Genomic DNA, 19475 nt, shown 5'->3' on the forward strand with positions numbered 1-19475 from the left:
GAAACCTTTTTATTCCCATTTAGTTCTTCAGGATAGGGATTAGCCCTTCTTTCTGAGGAACACTCTGCAATGCAAAAATGCACACAAATGCCGAAAAAGCCAGAGCTGATTATAAAAAAGGAGGGAGATAAGCAATACAGATGGTCCAGGCTGCCCACTCCAAACACATTATGACCTATGTCGCTTGCTTATAGATTACTTCAAATCTCTTATCTCCGTCTTTGTGGCTAATGGCATGGAATAAAAAATTCTCACGTTCAGGCATAAAGACAACAAGCAATCCTACAAAGAAAATTAGTAGTCACACCTATAGCTTCTCCTCTGGACTTCCCTGTGTCAGGTCTGTAGGTTTTCTAGGTTTTTCTGTTGTTACAAGTGAACTCACTTGCAGCTGCCTAAGGAACAGCTGCCGTGATCCGGTCCGGCATTGTCGGAGCTCTTCCCGAGTGAAGACCTATCAGAAAGGGAGCGCTGTATGTCAGCTTTGGCTGCTGACCTGTGAAAATAACCGATTCTAATGAACAATACGTAAGGCTGGCTGAAGCTTCCTTTGGCACTTACTGAATAAATAAATGATAATTAGATCAGAAGCATTATTGCAGACCTCATAGTCACTAAACCAGAACATTTGTAACAGGCTGGTTAAACGTCATCTCTCTCTAGAAGCCCATGCAAGGAAAGGACAAAAAACTATTACTGCTCTCAATATTAGAAATAGTGCTGCTTGTTCAGGTGGTTGTAGCTGAGATGTATGGGTTTGTTCCTACATGTTTTAGGTGCTTCTCCTGCTAATGATTTATAACAGGGGGTTTTATGTGGGCATGAATCTACTCACTATGACAGTAGATGGTCTAGATATGACTGCCCCAACTATGGACCATTACAGTGTCAGTAACATTTCTCTGTATAGTCTACAGAAATCTTTTTTTCTGGTTATTTATTTATTTATTAGCTCCCAATACTACATCAGTGCCTAAGAAAACCAAATCTACTCTGAATCTATATGGGTAGATTTTTTGCTTGACAAATGGTCTGCAGTTGTTAGAAAAGCATGTTGATTTTTAAAGAATTGAGAAATTGGCTCTGGCAAACTGCAGTAAAAATACAGTTTTCTCTGTGTTGATTTTTCAATATTTAGCGTGTATTCAGAATACATCCTCAATGCCATGCTATGCTCTATAGACGTGATATATGATTATACAGCTGTGACTAAGAAATGATGTATGAAATAAAAATCCCTGAACAATGCATTGGGAATACAGAGTCTGTAAGCTACCGCATGCGCTGGTAGCTGCTGTTTGTTGCACTTGGAAGTGAGAAAGGAGCCAGTGCGTTTCAGTGAGGATCCAAACACCAACTATATTAAAAACCTTTCAGAATATACAAACGTCCTCTTTAATGTGCATTATGCATTGTAAGATAAGGCTGAACAAGAGAGCCATTTGGGATCTTTGTTCAACCTGGGAAGGCAGGATGCTGAGTATCCATTCTAATCCCCTGTAAAGGGCTGAGAGCCGGCGGCTCTATGCCAGCAGCACTCCCAGGCCAAGCCCAGCCCCTCCATCTTGTACCAGCATTTTTGCCCATTTGCAGCAGTAATCAAATCAGAGCGACAACGCTTCACATAGTTCTAGTATAAGCCTAAAATACAGAGTAATAAGAAATTAATTTCACTGTGACTGCCGGCACATTATTGCAAGTTTTCCAACTTGAGCTGTCGGAAAAAGGGGGGGGGGGGGGGGGGGGGGGGGGCAAAAAGAAAACAAAAAAACAACTCCTTGTCTCCTGGTCCCCATCTACCCAAATACCGAAGTGAAGCTGACATAGCAGAGCCTGCTCTTTAGGTATCAAAATAACAGCCTCACCAGCCAGCATCCAACTTGTTTGTCCCAACCACAGGAAAGAAACTATGGAGCTTCTACAATTTTTCATCATATTTTAGTTGGAGTAATCAGACGAGACATAACTGAAGCTGCCTATGCGAGTTTTGACCTCCTTGAAAAGTTCCCTAAAAGTTGCTCTTCTGAGACTCATATACCTTCTCCTGCACTGTCAGCAAAACACTGCCCAGACCTTGTGAGTATGCTGTTAAAGCTTACCTGCCTTTGCATTATCGCTGGGTTTCTTTTAACAAATGCAGCAGCAATTTCTGCCGTCACCTTTAGTTTATACATTTCTTTCTACTGAGGAAACACCTACTTGCTTCTGTATGCTTATAACACCTGTGGAAACGGAGGAATATTTTCACTTCTGTGAAACAAGCCAATCTTCCTGCCTCTGCCCTCCCCCAGACCCCAAACGTCAAAGCCTTACCCTTCCACCTCCCTTTGCACGCTTACCCAGCCCAGAGTGCGGCCAGACCTGTACCAAGAGCCCCGCGATGACGACGGGCTCGCTGGCGGCCTGGGTGGGTCAGGTGCAAGTGAGGGGACAAGTTGGGTGCCAGGCGGGTCAGGGAGCTCCAGGTGCTGGCTGGGGAGCAGGGCCGGGGGTGCCCCAGGTCAGGGACTGCAGGGACAGGGAAGGACGCGCAGTGCGCCCACAGCTACAATGGTGCGTTTTCTCCATGTCAGCAGAAGAAGAAAATGCTAAAAATAAGCATCTCCTAGTAAGAACAGACTTGAACCGTTCTATTAGTGTTATTTAATGGATGTGATTCTAAAGTATAAACAAAAATTAAAATTATTAGGTATATTTACTGTACAGACAAGAAATTACTTTTAGTCTAAATGGGGCTGGAAGGGGCTAAGCAAATCCACAGTGCTGCTGCACAGTCTTTATATGCTGGTGGAAACGTGGCTGGAAGTTCAGCAGCGATAAAAATACCAAACTTCATTTACAGCTGCTTTTGTGAATGAAGAGTTTGTGTATAATTGTTCTACAAAAAACCTAGCACTAGCAGACAGCATTGGAGAGGACCCTGAAAAAGGATTAAATCAGGAGTCCAATCAGCATGTGGACATTAAAGTCTCTGATAATCTGTTGTGTATTGAACCCCACCATAATCCTTCACATGGTCCTGCTGGAAGAGCACAGTTTATCGTGTATATCCTCTTTTGGAAAGACTGCCTACTGGAGCGACTGCGTCAGTTCACACTGTGAACACACTACTGCGATTCAGATAGGATCAGAAACGCACGGTGTCATTATTGTTATTATTCTTTTAATGAAAACTTCTCAGGATGCTACTAATAACTAAAATAATAGAATCATTTTGCATAGTCCTCCCAGCAGCTGTGTACTGGGATCACTGCAGTAACGGCCCAGCAGTGCATTGCGCAAAACAAGCCCAATACAGAGCAAGGGAAGTCACAGCGCGAGTTCTGCCAAAATGCCCACACTCACCACTGCCCCGAACGCATTCGCCCAAAATGCAGAGTAGAAAAAAAGCACACCTGGTACTTCAGCAGACCACTGCAAACTTGAACAGATTCAAACTTTTTGCCTGCAGATGGGCAGGGAAAAACAAAACAGTTTTAAAGCTTTTGTCTTTTGCTAATGGTATTCCCCGAGCTCTCGCGTAGCTCAGCAAATGGCCAAGATTCTCGGCTTTCTTTCTCCATAAAAGATGTATTAATTCAAAATCAGAGTAGACAACACTAATTCTGTGGTGCCGTATGAAGGGAGTTTGGCTAACCCTTTTCTTTACAAAGGAACCTCTGGTCTCTTTTTATTCTTCTGCCTCAGTAGGTCCAAGTCCTCTTGGCTATTCTCTTTAAGTGTCTGTAAAAGGTTTACATCTTTCTCTGAACTCTACCTGAATTTCTCACATCCACTTCCTCTCACAGTAAAGCACAGATCATGCAGCGGCACTATGTGGAATACATTTCTAATTTTGTCTTCAGATGAATACTGCTAAGCTGATGAGAACTTCTTAGACACTGGCAGCTTCCACTGACGTCAACTGGAATTGCAAGTTTGCAGTCAATTTAGTCCACTGCAACTAAAAGAGCCCTTGGGCCACTGATCTCTAATCTTCTTCCTCCCTTACCATTTTCCTTCTCAAATTGCACAGTGCATTCTGCATTTCAGGCACAATAACTCCATATGGTAACGTGACTCATGTTACATATGCCGATTGGCAAAATTTGTTTTTTAAACACTTGTCCATTACAAATTGTGACATTGTAAAGATAAATTACAAGTATCAGTAAAAGGATTGGTAAACGACCAGTCATTGTTATTTAATTATTTTAATATCAATCAGAATTAGGCTTCCAAATTCTGACAAGTTATGGAATAATAGCCATTAGTTACTCCATTAGGAAGCTATTACTGCATGCCGTTGTTGCATTCTAATTCCCTAAAAGCTCTAATACAGTGTCTGTATGCATGCAGAGAGCGCAAGGGTATGTGAGAGAGCAAGGGTATGTGAAAGAGCAGCACAGTAGTCAGAAGGAATACTAAATTAACATGCAATGATGGGCACCTATGTTTATGGACAGTGGCTTGGAATGTGAAAAATCAAAAATTTAAATTCTTCTTTCGGTAGTATCAGGATGTACATGACTGAAAAGTCCCAAATGAAACAATCCATTAAAATAAAAAGAAAGATCAAGTAATTTGTGCAGGAAACTTGACCTTTTAATTCTCTGAGAAAATTGTGCATACAATATATAGACTACAAAGCAGCACAATGACATTCACAATCCAGAAATTATACGGCAAACATGATGCCACTGAGATGAGAACGAAAATGATAATTCACTAGGCGGTTTCCACAGAAATAGAATGATATATATTTTTAATGAAACTTCATGAAGCAACTTGGCATTAAGACCGAAAATTGCCATTCAGTGGAACGATAAAGAAATATAAAACAGAGAACTAATTCAAAATATGCATAGGGTTTGGGAACATGGCTTTGTGATGGGTATGATATATGAGTGGAAAAGAAACACCAAAGTAGTAATGGGAGCTGAGGCTTAAGATTTCTCAGTATGTCCATTTTAGTTACAAACGATTTTTATGCTTCATTTCAGTCATTATTTAAACATTGTTATTTCTGCAAACATGCCACACTGAGATAAGGTTTCATGCTGTACCACATCAAAATGCAGATTGGTGCAGAACGTCAGAAAGTGCCTTTATTGAGGTAACTGTTTATTAAGCTGTAGAGGAATCGAAATTGCAAATTCTTTAAGAAAGGGAGGCAGAGGGAGAAGAGGGAGAGATACGTTACGTTCTCTTTAATCATGGGATTTGCACAACATCAGTACAGTTATGATCTAAATAAAGTTTCTAGAGTCATCAGGCTATTATACTGTAGCTGCTTCATTTAATCTAATGGTTTCCATTTAGGTAATTTTCATGCATTTTAATGTATTTAATGATCACCTTCCCTTGGCTGATTTACTATCTCTGAAACTATATTGTACTTTATCTGCAAGATTTGGGATTCCAGACAATGATATGCAGAGAAAGACCTAGCAAGTTTAGTAAAGATGCTATTTTGCATTTTAAATTCCCATTAATCATGCTATTTTACTAATACAGAAAAGCCTGAATATAATTTCAACCTGTAGAATAACAATACTCCAGAGACTTACAGAGAATTAACTTGACCTAGATTTTGGATTATTTCACTCTAACAGAAACCGATAAAATTTCAGACCCTGACAGCACATGAAAAGGAGCAGGAACTGCAATTCTACATTCAATATTTCGCAAATACGAACCCTTGCTAAGCCGACTGCCCACCTCCACAGCAGGCTAAAAAGCAGCCCATCCTCTGAATGCGCCTTGGCTTACCTAGGGAGGGGAGCACGTTCTAGGTGCGCTAAGAACCAGTACACAGATTATCATGCCACTGTTAGCGCATCGCCTCTGAGCTGCTGCTCAGCACAAACACATCTCTATCGCACCGGCATAAGCAGTGCAGCCTTCCCACAACAGGCTGGAAATACCTCAGAGGCTCAACAAGGAGAAAACATCTTCCTCAGCAGAGGTTCTCCTTCCTCCCCTGGCGTCACGGGATTCTGGATTGTCCTGACCCGGCACAGCAGTATCCCCTAACCACTAAACACCAACCAGCTCTCCAAAACTGTTTTATCACTATAATACACAAAAGTGTTGTCTGAATACACAAAGTGAGGGAATAGCATTGCACCAGACATTTTAAAACTAATTAGAATGCAGAGCTGCTATGACTGCATGTGCAAATGAGGTAATTACAAATGCAAACGACTAATTACGTTCACCTGCTTGTGCAGTTACCCGCTTCTTGTTGGGCAGTTGAAATAATTGTGTGTGCAAATTAGACACACAGCTGGATGCAGACTTTACACTACTAATTATGCACTGAAAGTTGAGTGAGGATTCAAAGGGGGTTTGAGTTATGGTTTTGTATTTTAAAAATACAACCCTGGACTTGAATATGATGTAATTTCACAGGTACTTGAAAAAAAATGTCAGAGTAGTGCAGTAACCTGAAGGATACAAGGAAGTAGCAGATACACATTTCATATATACACACTTCAGGAAAGAAAAAAATTCTGCTAAAATTATGAATGGGTAAAAGGGAGAAAACAACACTAAATTTTGAATGTCTGGATAGATTTAACTAGCAGATAATAAGATTGTGAAATTCACACTACAAAATGTATGATAATTAGAAAACACAAAATGTCTTAGAGAAGTTTTACAGTCCAAATAACTCTACTGTGGGACTATAGATCTGAACAATATACACTAAGATACCAACAGCATGAAGGCTCAAATGTACTTAGGTGAGCGATTTACAGGACCAAGAGTAAAAGAAAAAAAAAGGTTGTCTGTCATATGCATAACATATGTGTGGTCAAAGGTTTGCTGTTTTGTGGGGGTGGTTTTTTGGGGGGGAGCGTTAAATTAAATGCAGGGTGTGCTTTTAGACTTGTAAAAAGGGCACTGGATTTAGCAGTAACTGCAACCATCACTCAGCTTTGTGTTTAAAGAGGAAGTCCTTCTAGATGCTCTCTCCACTGCTTGTTCAGACATTGCAGTAGTTCCTGCAAATGCTTTTCTTTATTCTTAACCCTTTGGTATTTATAATTCTCATATGCTAATCTTTGGTTATTTTAAGTCCAGCTAATCATTCAGCATGTGTGTGCCACAAATATTTACAGCCCTCTAAGTATAAAAACAAAAACTCTTCAAGGCACATGCAAAGTTCAGTTCATGGTGAGGTTTTGATTATAACTGGAAATATGCAGTCTGGATCATTTCTAGATTATCAGTAATAAAATAGCTCCCTTGTTGAAACAACAAAAATGTTTCTGTTTTCTTTTAGTTCCTGATGATATCCAGTCTCTGACACCAACAGTAGCTACAGCACATTAATGTTTTAATCTCATGTGTTTCAGAGAAGTAACTTAAAATAAATGAAGAAAAAAAAAAGGCAGCATTAGATCTTTTTTCCTTAGTCCAAAGCCTAGCATCAGCATATGGAAGACAATAGAAGTCAGAATCTCCTCCTAGCACCTCTAGCAGCCTGCCAACAGAAAAGTCAATTAAAACATGACAGCATACACCCTACAGGTGCCTAAATTGACAGAGAAAGAGAGCAAGAGAGCACTGAGACCTGCTGAAAAAGAGCCTTCAGAGTAGCTGAACAATTGCCTAACACAGCCCTTGAACAGGCAGCAGCAGAGCCACTGTCCGTCCATACCACATCCCACCGACAACTCAGCAATGTTTTGCAATCGACAGCCTCCAATATTGCTTGTTATCTTAGCAGCTCCTTTAAAATTACTATCTTGTGTCTTGATGAGAACGCTATATTACGTATACATCTTTTAAAACAGGCTTGCAATCTGGGATTTTGCTCAGCTCTAATGTCTGCTTCGTGTTCTCTCTCACACATGCACACCCGCTATCAAATATAATCCATCTCCCTTGAAGATAAGGGGTACTGCATAAAATGGCCAAGGGCTGGCAGCATGGGTATGTTCATTACAGCCTGCATGCAAAGCATCAGAGCGCTGCTACAGATCTCACAGAGCTTTGTGAAGCACACGGAGAATGTACAATGCAAGTCGGATACTAGTTACCAGCAGCTCACTTGTTTTGGAGATCATCTCCAATGAAAACGCAATACTAGTACGCCAGTACATTTGCGAGGATGTTTTATTATTCCTTCCTTGCAAGGAAATTTTTATTTATGTATTCATTTTTAAAACTTAATAAAAACAGACTAAATGGACTTGATTTATTCTTCATTGTAATAAAATGTAACTTATTGATAAAATAATGCTGGGTGATTAGTCCTTTGGTAAGCAAACTTATTGGTAAATTAGTTACAAAACAGATACAACATTTTGGGTGAAAAAAAAAAATTAATTCTTCAGAAAAAAAATTCAACTCACTATCACTCAGAGAGCTGATGAGATTGAAAAATTTCGTTTGTCACCAGAACAGATTTATTCTGAGTTTATGAATTCCTAATAAGGCTGCTTTTCATAATGATTAATGATAATTATCTTTTAAAGTTTAATCATTTACCTGAATACTTCCTATCTATTAGATACCATGAGTAAGAAAGAATACCTCTTGTGGTGAAGGTCTCCTAACTGTCTCTTAACCGGCCACAGCAAAGACACAGCAATTAATCTTGGAAATACAAAAAAAAAAAAAAAAATTTTTAAACCACACTTGCAGGTGTTAAATATAAAAGAATGGACAAGATTCCTTCACACCCTGCATTCTACTAAATAATAACAGTTAGAGAATGAAAAGGAAAGGAACATTTTCCAACACAAAATCCAAAATAGATCCCTCTTATAAGTCTGTAGGAAGATGATCTACTTAGGAGAGGAATCCATGTGAGCAGCAATCCCATGCATTCATCTCATTCCCACACCCTCTTCTGTTGAGCTGCAGTCCAAACTAAGCTAAGAACTGCAGAAACAGGGAAAAGAGTGCGTACTTGGAAGCTGTTCTTTTCTTCCCAGTAAAACCATCACTTCTGCTCACAGTAACAGCAAAACTGCTTTCAGTTAGGAACAACAACAGCAAAAAAAAAACAATTCAAAATTAATTTATCACTGGTTTATTTCACTGCATTCAGACATTCATCTCTTCCAAACATGGTAATGTGATTAGTACAAACGATATCAGGCTAGTTATAGGACATTTATGAATACGAGACAGTATTTATTTCACACAGTGCAATGTATCTTTCTGGTTTTGTTATCCCCAAGCAGGGCTGTTTTGGTTGCAAAGACATCTCAAAAATGTGCTCTGCAGTCTTCCCTTCCTTCTGAAAGGCTATATATAATTTTGTGGTGTTATTTTTTTTGGTTTTGATTTTGTTTTTTTTTTTGGTTGGGGGTTTTTTTTGCACGTGACAGCACTTTTTGCTGTAGGAAACGGGTATGTTTCAATAGTTAAATGAGAGGTGTATTCTCATGGAATAAACCATGTTTTTAGTGTTTTTCTTTGCCCTCAGTCTTTAAAAGGCCCGGAGAACTATTTGATTTCTGCATTTCCCTGAGTTTTGCAGTAGGTTTTGTTTGGGTTTTTTTCTTGGGTTTTTGTTTTGGGGTTTTTTTTTCCCCAAAAAACTGCAGAAGAGCTGGAACTAGGAGATATCTGATTTAAGGCAAATAATTTTCAAAGACATTACTCCTATACTTACAGTGGTAACTTCTTGAGCGACTAAGCGTAACAACAGCAATATATACTCATGCCTTTCCAAGATCAATTCTAAGATTCTTAATCATACGTATTTCCTTGTTTTAACTGTGATGTGCTGGACACACACTTCTTCACAGCTTGCATACATCAAAACCATACTGAAATCGCTAATAGTATAGCAAAAGAATTTGCACACCAAGTGATCCAGTGGGATCAGAGTATAAATAGATGTGGTCAAAGTATTCAGATGAAGTATTTATCCAAGCTATCCAAGAATAAAACTGAATGCTTAAGTTTAGGTCATCAAAAATACAGGAATGCTTTAAAAATACCAATTACATCTAAAAATGGAAAAAGATATTGTCTTAACAGAAAAATATCCTTCCTACTTAAAAGACTTTAACAGATTAGATGCACTTGGGCATTTTACTTTTTTGAAAATTGGGCTAATCTTCAGAGTCACTTGTTTCTCAAATAAAAAATTCTTTCAGAATAGTGAAGTAGTTTAATTTTATTCTTAAACTGACTGATGAATGCCAGAAAAGCAAGTCAGAGAGATGTGTGAGATTGCCTGTGCGTATCTCAGAGGAAAAAAAAAAAGGAACTGTTAATAGTTTTTGCAGTACAATATGACTACATCTGTGAGACTTGCAAAAGCGATAAGCAGTCACAATTGTAACTACTAAACTAAAATGAAGCATGCTTAGTTTAACCTAAAATTTAATGGCAAGAACATGGTCATGTTTTGGAGCATACTCTGAGTTGGATACAAATTAATTTAAAAGACAGCAAGATCAGAGTATCCTTTTTAGAAATATTTTCAATAAGGAGAACAGAGGGATTATGTTCCAATCCTTACTCTTAGAAAATGTTAACAGGTAGGTTAGATGATTTAACAAATACTGTTTTAATGAGACATGACTTTAATGCTTGCTGCTGCTAAGGTCATACATGTTCTGTGTGTCTACTGCTCAGATTTCTTACCCAACAAGATTCCTTATCTTTAATGAAGCAGCTACATGAAACTGTCATTTTTTTCTTTCATAATTGTTCTCAACCATGGAAGACCCAAGCTACCTAATGATCTCTACTTAGCATTTTTTGGAAGCAAAGAAAAACTGCGAGGCTATAGGACAAACTACATCCTCAACTACGTTAATGTAAACTGGAGGTGGGGCAGGGGGGAACCAAACCAACCCCTAAGACAGATTCTGAATTGCGTTAATTCAGTCAGATAAAGAACTATGGTCACACTATTGAACCTAGAAATGACATACCTTCATCCCACTCTGCATCACAGGTGAACCAAAGTAACATCAAGAGCAGGAAAAATCCATCCTTGTCTGATATAACATCATCGAAAACTCATGTTTCCCGTGCTCAGCAGCTACATGGGAGGGTTTCCACACAGGCAGAGCAACAAGTGTGGGCCCTCTACTACTGGGAGGATGAGACTGAGGTTCTGGCAAACTCAGATGAAAAGTAGTTTTCTGGGAAAAAGTGTCTCCTTGACCTCAGTATAGTTTGGATCAGGTCCAGGTAGGGCAAAGAAAAGAAGAATGGCCCAGCCAATGGCACAATAAATTCAACATGAATTCCTGCCAACAACTGATTAGTTCTAAATTGCTATGCGAAAATAAGAAAGTTTGCTGTCTTTCCACTTCTTTAGTATGAAAAAGGCTAAGTATAGACCTCAAAGGCTCTAAGTAAGTCCTCAGTACTCAGATTTTGGAGTCTTGCAGTAAGAAACATTACAGTAAAAAACGCCTTGCAGTAAGGAAGTGCTAACCATCCAACCATATGCTAGATTTGCTCTTTTGTATTTCTTCCTCTCTCAAATATTACTTTTAAAAGATTATGCATATAGCATCTTTTTAAAGTTCAGTGACTGTCCAGACATTCTGTTAAATATCTTTCCCAAAACTGTTCTAGAAATCCCCTTGTCATATCAATTCGTGTTCAAAAGCACCTTTCCCATATCCTGAGTAATTGAAAGCATCCCTCCAAGCTTCACTTTTTAGAAATAAACATTCTACTCAACTTTAGCTTTTTCCCACATCTTTCCCAGGAAGTGACTCTTTATGACAGGCAGGAGTTTCTTTTTACTGGAGACAATTTGTCAGAACAGAATGATACTCTGCAAAATAGGTAATAAAGTTGAAGAATTAAACCAAAAAAAAGATGATCTATCATCCAAACTTAAGAAGGAGAAAAGAAAAAGTAGCACAAATCATTTCAGCACTACTAAAATAGTACGTTATTTCAGGGGGGCTGAACTACTGTCTTATATGAGACATTGGGTGCCTTCTCACCCATTTCAGCATTATTGCCCTAACATACTGTGCCCTTTAAGAACGCATCAAGGACACACAGATGTAAATAAGCGTCTTCAGACAATTCTGCTACATTATTATGAATTCACAAGGTCTTGGGCCCTCTTGCCTGAAGCCACACTGTTGTACAGTGTTATCATACAGACAGAGTTCTGAGAGGGGTCTTTAATCTCATTTTCTTGAGAGGTAAAGGCACAGATTACTATACTACACTGCTGACCTTTTTGAAAGCCCACACTGTTGCTGCCGCTGCTTTATCCCATTCCCATTTAACTTCTCCAAAGCCCTAACTTAGCGCTAAGCCTAGCCTGATTTTATGCTTACTGCTTCGTTTCTTCATATTGATCTCGCTTTTTGACATTCCTTCCTATTCAGCAGAGGAGCACACTGGCATGTATTCTTTTGAGTCTGTGTATAATATACAGACTATATATAGACATGCATGTAGACATTTTGGAAAGCAGCCTGTCCACTTAATGAGCATAACTGCTGAGCAGTTGGAATAAATATGATGTAGACCTGAGTGATCTTAGAGACCTGCAGCTAAACAGTTTTTAGCAGGATTAAGCATATGCGCTCAGTACATATCTGGCTTAAATAATCCTTTAGCTGTTGAAAGGCTACTCATGATAGAGTATCGGTACGGCTTTCTCCCGGCAACATGGGCTGTGAGAAGACTGAAGTAGTTAGCTCTATGGTCATGTGAAATCAATTAATTTATAGCTACAAACAGATCAGTCACAGACTTCTTTATCCAGTTACTTGAATTGTATTGCATTGCATTGTACTGGAAGTTTACCTTCCTGCAATGGTGCTTTTATGAAAAATAACATATTCTTGTAGAATACTAGTTAAAGGTCTGTTGTCACTACAGTCTATTGACTTGCTGTTCACAGTAACCCTTGATCAAGGGAAGCGCTAAAACAACTGCTCCATGCCTTTACAGGCTTAAGCAACATACTGGAGCCTTGCCTTGTAACCTTGATGTCGTTCTGTCTTAAAAGAGTAGCTCCGTGGAAATCATTACTGTAAGTGCTGGAGTACTAGTGGGCTCACTGATTGCACCATTGTGCTCCTCCTTGTTCTGCTGTTCATTAGTAAGGGACCAATTACAAAACAAATAAATCCTTTACAACAATGTCTTAAACCATCAAAAAGTCTGTCTTGCTTTAGTGTAATTCAAGTTGCAATAGCTAATGTGGAGACATGTTAACAGGCAGACTCCAGGCTTCTAAATACACCAAGATAATTGAAACATCTCACAACTAATTAGCAAGTCAAATTACTTTTCTGCAAGGTGACCTAATAATGCAATCTGTCAAGACAGCAATATGTGCCATCCCAATCTTTGGCCCAAACTCAAAGTTGGTAAGACCACTGCCACATATCATTGAACATCTTGGGTTGTTCTTCTCACTCTTCGCTTCTTTGTCTAAACTAACATGCCAACAGATATGAAAAGCGTTTAAACAATGTCACAGAACAAAATTCTGGCTAACATTTAATTAAAATTACAGTTTATCATAGCTTATCATCAAGGTGCACAGTGCCTTTAAATACCATGATTACTGTGCCGGATGAATTAATCTCAGCTTTTTAGTGTAAACATGAGTCTATAGCATGCGTGACTTAAAGATAAAAGCACTGTACCACCCAAAGATACATCATCTGAATGAGAATAAGCAATACCCCAAGCTGAAAAATCTGTAGCAGCATTACCAGATGCAGGTTAGAATAATGACAAGGATGGAATGCAAAGAAAGGGAAAACTAATCTTAAGTCTGGGTCAGGAGCTTTTGGGTTTGTTTTTATCTTTTTAAACACATGATGCCTTTTAAATAGGATATCAATTTGCAGTATTGAAAGCTGCCCTCAGAAACAGAGAGGAATAACTGAACAGATTGATGAAGAGTATCAAAAATACTGAGAGCAATCCCAAGAGTCTGCTAGACATCCAATAATTTGTGGTACTGCAATAAGCATCCATTAACATAACAAAGTACATGTACACATTGATCCTCTAATTTTCAGAGAGGCATCCTCTCTGAATTGCAGTTCAGAATGCTTTGAACTCCACATTTTTTATTATTTCAGAATATTAACCTTGCCTATTTTTAAAATATATCAAATCAGTTCCTAAATATAAATGAACAGTATATTCAGACTATCAGACTTAACAAAATACTCATCTAAAATTATCACACTGTTAGATCTGCAGAAACAGCAATAGCATAAATGATAAACCTAATGCTATTCCACAGTTTGTTTGCTCTGCTAATGTTTATTTTTATTTTCCTTTCTGAAGAAAATACCAGAATTTTCATCAAAAGGTATAGTAGATTTATACCACAGTAAAAATATTCTTGGTATACACCTCCCAAATACATTTTAATGGCTTAGTGTGACTTATAAGAAATGTATTGAATTTCCCATAAAAGAGCCATATTTATGAATCTGTTTTCAATACAGAGTATAAAGGGATTTGTCAAGAAACAGTTGCAGTATCGGTGGTGCAGAAAAACTGCAGTGCTATTTGCTGAGCTAGTTCTATGACCAAGTTCAGGATATAGCTATGATTTTTCCACCACATTGGCTATGACCACCTCAAACTTCTTTGCTCCCTTGCCAGCACACAACTGTGGCTTCCCCCTCCCCCCATTGATTACCAGTGCTGTCGCCGTTTTAACCTGAAAAAAGTGAGAACTGGGCACATGAGCTTTGTAACCTATTTAACAAATCTTAAAGCTGCCCTATCAGAATGTATGTGCTAAAGGGTTTTTTGAAAGTCTATGTGAAGTATAGAGCCAGATTAGACCATCTGATAGAGATTTAGATCACAGCATACAGCTAGCATCTGTGTTTCAATCTGCACAACACTAATGGAAAAAATTCGACATATTTCATTGTAGAATTCCCTGAACAAACCAGAAGATCCAGCTAAATAAAGATTTAAATCCACTCAGTGCATTCACAGCATACTGATGTCATACACATTTGAAAGGGGATAGGCAGGAAAAAATAATATATTGAACTCTTAAAATCTAGGAGTCTATTAATTCATCTCTATAATAAATCCAGGCTCTAGTTCACCATATCCATACGTTAACCAATATTTTGAGTATTACTGACAGGTCTTGAAACAAATCTGCTATCCACAAACAAGTAAAACTGATTACTGTTTGCACCAGCACAAACAGTACTGCATTCTTTTATTAGCCGAGTGGAGCAATATTCCTTCAGAGCCTGTTTGCAATTGTCTTGTGAAACTGAACCTCCTCCTCTCCATACAAATACAGACACACAGCACCACTTCTATCACCCCTCTGATGCAGACAGACTGCCTTTATTTCCTTTATCACCAAATATACCTTGACACACAACATACCTCCGCTAAAATCTGAATTATTTGACAACTCATGGTATGAAGCTGTGTGAAAAACATGCACAAGCCATACTCAGCGTTTCTCTGACAAAAGCACTGTTGTTGGTTTCAATTTGTGCTCATTAATTCAATGTTGAATTGCTTTGTATGTTAACCACTCACAGCTAATCCAACCTTTTGAAAAGAGCCAGAACTTTGAACTCATTTAGTAGATGATCATATTGCATTCTACAGGGCAGTGGAGAAAAAATTAAGAAAATTCTAAAAAAGCTGTTTCAGGTACCAGTAGTAGTCCATCTGAGGTAGGAAGAACAATTTGATTTCTTTGCAGGGAAGCTGACTCTGGTTTTCCACGTTTTAGCCTGAGAACACTAGAACGAAGGAGGCAAAAAAAGTAACGAATAAGAAAAAATAAAAAGGGAAGGACTGAAAATTAATTTTTCAGTGTGGGCAAGAAAGGAGCCACACTGTAGAAATACAGAGAACAACAACTGCAGAAGAGACAGCAAAGAAGGTAGGATAATACTAAAGGTAATAACAGATTGTGGAATAAAGACAAATGTCTTGAGGGCTTGAAACAATAAAGTAATTCTTGAAGACATTTTATAATGCTACAAAACTTAACATAAGGAAAAATACAGAAGCTATAAAAGCAAGAGAAATTGTAACAAAGAGGATAAAGATGAGACAACATAAAGATCAAAGAACATGATGCTTCAAGCAATAGACAGCAATGTCAAAGATTTTCCAAGCTCTGAATAAGAAAGAAAAAAAGTTAAAGCTTGTCTCTGAACTGACCTGTGCTCCTCTGAACAATACTAACTATTTTTCTTTGGATGAGTTTACAGCTATAGGAAACTGGATTGCAAGACAACTTTTACAATTTCCTCCAGTTTTAAGGTATGAGGAGTTGAAGTCAACTCAAAAGCCTCCTAAAATCTATGGCTACAGTAGGATGTAGTACGACTCAAAAGGAGCGGATGTCTCAAGCAAATAAATCAGTGGGTGCTAAGTATCCAACGTAGACCAGTCCACTATGTGAACCAAAGTATCTCAATAATGACTCTTGAGATTCCTTCAAAATCACACTTCCAGTCTGAGCTACAATACCATTGTAGGCACACCTTGCCAGGGTTGCATTTATGAGCTTTAACACCACTGAAGAGGCAAAGAAGTCCATTTTACTCAGCTAAGTCCACTGCATTTTTTTGCCTCTATGCACACTCCCTTATTAATACAGTACAAAGATACATGGACTTACAAAATATATATTCTAGCTAATTATGTTAATTTATGATGCATAATAGTTTGGGGGTTTGGTTATGGTTTGGTTTTTTGTTTTTTTTTTTTTAGAAAGGGCAAAACTTCACAACAGACAGGACTCAGACAGCGACAGCTGTAAATCTACTCATTCAATCAAATAAGAAGTGCTCCCTTAAAGATTTTTCTGTGACACTGTCTTTCAGAAAGGAGACCTTGTTATCATTCCTCCAAAAGGTTATCAGGATCTTAATTTCATCTTTAGTTTTACAAAAGAGAATACCTTCACACAGAAAGAGAAAGGGCCCAGGTGAAGTGCCCTGGCATTAAGATAAAATCAGTTTGTACAATAACTGCCTCAGAGTATGTGCTTCTGAGAGAATATTTTATTGAATACTATTCCAGTCTACTGTACAAGTGCTACCGCCTTCAAGAGTTACAAAACAAAGGTTAAAGAAGCGAATTAGTGTATGCCCAGTAGTTCTTGAACAGTGAGGAAGGTGTCTTACAAATTTGGGCTAAAATTCTGCAAGAAAACCCCTGGTACGTACTCAGTATCTATATGATGCTACGCATAAGTCAGCAACAAATTTTGTAATGATCTGGTAAACTGTCCAGCTCCTTTACTCATAGGTTTATATTGCAGATTAAATGCAAACACATTGCACGTAACAATGTCATAGCTGTTACAGTATGCAATACATGATCGAGATCCTTTTTTTCTGATACAAGATCCTTATTTTCTCATATCAAAAACGTGCTTTATTTTGAATTTCACATATTCATCAGAAAAGCATCACTAGGCAACACAGAGAACAATACCTTTCCTGCAGAATTTCAACTGAGCCTGTTTTAAACAAACTCTGGAAAGGACCCTCTAAAGGGCTGGAGACATGTCATGCCTCAGACGACCTTTTCTTCTTTCATATAGCAATCATGACAAATCTACAAAGGAAGACAAAGTCCTGCAAGTTTACAAAGTCCTGTAAGCATACATTTTACAAGACCTAAAACTATACTGCAGTCCAAAAAAAGGGGGGTGGGGTCCTTTTCTCCCATAAAGCAGAAAGATCAGCAGGAATCTCCTTACATCTTTCAGATATGTATCTCTCCAGAACCATTAAGTTATCTGTTGGACATAGGAGGAACATTGGCATGAGCCTTAAAGGTATCACATGATACTTGGCCATACATGATGTCAGTGCTGGGCTGATGATTAATCACACTTGAGTTAGGATCAGTTTCCCTTAAAAGGCAAGCCAAAGACTTTATCAGTTTTAATAATGTTTGTAGAAACTTCAGACTGGTACGACAAAGCCACCGCATCTCTGGTACGCAACCTGAATTTGAATGGGTTTCTCTGGAAGAAAGAAACTGAGGCCAAATGCTATGCTTATCATAACTGAAGTTTAAAAATATGTAAAGATGACAAAAATTCTTGAAACTTCAATATATTGGAGATATATTTGTTTTAATATAGGAGATCTTGCATAGAGGAACACTACACACCCACACAGCCATAGTACCTAAACTGGATCATGATCCTGTGATAAACAGTATTGGTTCCAAACTCTGAATTTCAAATTGATACAGCAGTGATTTTTTTTCAGTCATGTGCCAAGGGAACTGCTTGCATCCCAATATATTTGTTTTTTCTATTGAGCACCCATTTTCTCCCGCAATGATTACTGCATAAACCTTCTCTTTCCTAGTATCACAGTACTGCATTACTAAATTTTAGGCAATAAAAATATCAGTGGATTGAAATCTTTTAGATCATGTGTTAACTATTATCTTGATAAATCAAAATACTAATGTATATGCGTAAGTCCTGCTCTGGATTAGCCCTTAGATTTATAGTATTTGTCCACTTGCTTTAGTCAAAGTTTTGGGCATTTTACACTGGAAATAAATCAAAATGAAGACATATACAAAATACGCAATTGGACCACAGGAAAGCTACATGAAATCCATACTGTTTATGCAACACCGCATAACTCTGCATGTTAAAATTTGTAGTTATCATTATACTTTGATCTTTAGAAGAATTGCTACTGTTTCATTATAATTTAATTTTTCCTTGCCTTATCTACTAAAGATATAAGAGATAATTATTTGATTACATACACAGAAGCACCCATGCAAAGCCAACACAGATAAAGATAACTTGTAAGTTAAAAGGCAGGAAAAACTACTGATATGTACTGGGCAGACTTGTTAGCATGAATTAAAAAAAAAAAAGGGGTGGGCAGAGCAGGGGGGCAAAACAGTACTGATATTCAGCTACAGCTCTGAAACTTTATTTTATAGGAAATTACTCAGAGACTCAGCATATCCAGCCGATATCTTTGTAAACTTTCAGTCTTGAGCTGCGGAGAACTACATTTCTATTAATATAAAAATTGTTTTTTATTAGTAATGCTCCAGGCATAGAATAAGCCGGTATGTTTGTGGTATCAGTGGATTTCACTTGCAGTTGTGTAAAAGATTTCAGGACTAACTTGATATGCTTCATCTTCTCCTTCAGCATCTCTTCCAAGAGCTTTTATAAAAACAGCATATTCAGGAACAAGAGACATGAGTGCTCCTGCCAACAATGGCAGACCCAAGGTTAGTTTTCTTTGTTCTCCCCACTGCCAGGCTATTCAGTGACTGCTCATATTTTATAATCCACAACCTCAACATTCTGGAATGTTTTAAATACCACATTAAGTTGCACTCAGCTGATCTTTTGTTTCAAAACCATATTTAGAAGTATTGCTTCAAACTACAGTAATTCAAAACACTTGAAGTACACAGGTTTTGACTACAAATATTTGTGTCTGAGCTTCTGGCCTTCTCTCACTAAGGGCGGATTCTGAAACTCTTTTTCTTCAAATACTGTA

The 19475-nt window shown here is 38.1% G+C and overlaps 1 protein-coding gene across 8 annotated transcripts in view; it reads right to left on the reverse strand.

The window, feature by feature from the left end:
• The window catches only part of CDH11 (cadherin 11), a 191436-nt gene extending 172193 nt beyond the window's left edge, over positions 1-19243 (reverse strand). For 5 of the 8 annotated variants that reach the window (XM_069793422.1, XM_069793423.1, XM_069793416.1 and 2 more), the window contains exon 1: positions 19092-19243. The gene's annotated coding sequence lies outside the window, so the exon portion shown is untranslated. Of the gene's footprint in view, positions 1-17412; positions 17536-19091 lie in introns of all 8 variants that reach the window. The other 3 variants (XM_069793420.1, XM_069793421.1, XM_069793417.1) reach the window with 2 other exon arrangements.
• Positions 19244-19475: the final 232 nt, after the last annotated feature.

This window comes from Haliaeetus albicilla, chromosome 10, assembly GCF_947461875.1.
Source record: "Haliaeetus albicilla chromosome 10, bHalAlb1.1, whole genome shotgun sequence".
NCBI classification, from domain to species: Eukaryota; Metazoa; Chordata; class Aves; order Accipitriformes; family Accipitridae; genus Haliaeetus; species Haliaeetus albicilla.